Source organism: Vicia villosa, linkage group LG3 (assembly GCF_029867415.1).
Source record: "Vicia villosa cultivar HV-30 ecotype Madison, WI linkage group LG3, Vvil1.0, whole genome shotgun sequence".
In the NCBI taxonomy this organism is placed as follows: domain Eukaryota; kingdom Viridiplantae; phylum Streptophyta; class Magnoliopsida; order Fabales; family Fabaceae; genus Vicia; species Vicia villosa.
Genome location: NC_081182.1, coordinates 158,374,635 through 158,376,078, shown reverse-complemented (window position 1 = coordinate 158,376,078; position 1,444 = coordinate 158,374,635). Strand labels below are relative to the sequence as shown.

General features: G+C 37.8%; 1 long non-coding RNA gene across 1 annotated transcript; it reads right to left on the bottom strand.

Moving 5' to 3' along the window:
• Positions 1–275: 275 nt before the first annotated feature.
• Positions 276–1,244, bottom strand: LOC131656834 (uncharacterized). The gene is made up of 3 exons (XR_009300318.1): positions 1,105–1,244; positions 690–826; positions 276–453 (listed from the first exon to the last, which is right to left on the bottom strand). It is a non-coding gene; the product is annotated as an uncharacterized LOC131656834 (long non-coding RNA).
• Between the last annotated feature and the right edge of the window lie 200 nt (positions 1,245–1,444).

The following is a 1,444-nucleotide window of genomic DNA, read 5'->3' as shown; positions in this document are numbered from 1 at the left end:
AACGCTTTGCGTATTGAAAATGGATCATCGAGGTCACAAGAAGTACAAGAGCACCGACACCCTTTCGAGTTTCATTCAACATCATCATTCATTACAAACTCACAATTCCATTCAAAACCCATTACAAAAAGTCCATCACTATGTCAAGAGGAAATACAAAAAGAGGAGAGAAATAATGCTTTGGTGTATTGTTCTTAGTTTTAATCTTCACGATAATACAAAAATTCATACAAAAGAAGTCTACATAAAGTTAATTGGAATTTCCTAAAGCCTAGTCCTTGCCTCAGCCTTCAAGCTTCAACTTCAGGGTGACCTTCAAGTTCCAAATTGCTTCACTTTCAAGAATCACATACCAGCTTACACTTCACTTAACAGAAAATAAGAAGAACAAGCTACGGATTGAATTCAAAGGCGCAAATCCACTCAACCATCCCAAGTAACCATGTGTTCAACCTGCAAAAGAGAAGACGGTATCGATTCAAACACTTTCAGCATGCCTTAACACCAAAGCAGAGTTCACATGAAGAAAAAACCAGCAACAAACATGCCATTTCAATCGAAACAGAGCCTGCACATATAAGCTGCATCACAAAAAATCAAAGAAAAAGGAGAGTAATACAAAAATCAGAGACTCCAAGCTTATGTCTAACGGTAGTTACGCAATTAACCGATTTTATACATGGCCATACCCGCACTATATCAGTCCAAACTCCACCTTGCACTTATAAACCGAAGCTGAACCGCAGTGACAAAATACCAAGACCGGCTAACTCCATCATACAAATAAAATCTGCAGCAATATATAAGTCGGTTCAGTACTCCAAAGCTGCACAAAAAAAAAGTTCTATGAGCAATATAAAACAGATAAACCAAAATTCTGCATAACAATTTCTAACAGACTTCTCCTAATCACTAACCCCAGCAGTTCTACAACAGAATCCTAACCACCTTCTAGCTTCTCCTAACAGAATTCTCAACAGAAAAACTAACTACCCTCAACCAATTCCTAACTGAATTCTATAACCAAAAACCTGACTAACAGAAAAGGGTGGAGAAAAGAGTTCAACAGAATCAGAAACGGAAAATCAGAAGAAGATATCTAACCTTGAAGCTCAGATTCTCAATATTCGGCTCTTCACACTCTATATAACAGAAACATCAACCTTCAATCTCGGAGGCCCTTCTTCTTCACCCTTCACGCCTTCAATCTTCTCCATTCTCTTCATTCCTCACCACCATTTTTGTTTTCATCTCCTTCATTCACTTTCAATTCTCACCTTCATCAAAAACTCTTCAGCCTTCATCCATCTTCAATCACTACCAACCTTCAATAATAAAAATCCTCCACCAATTCTTCAATCTGCAAATAGAGATCGAGAATCACAACAGAAAATCGACAAAGAAAAACCATCTTCTTCATCGCACCAAACTTCAATCCAGAGTC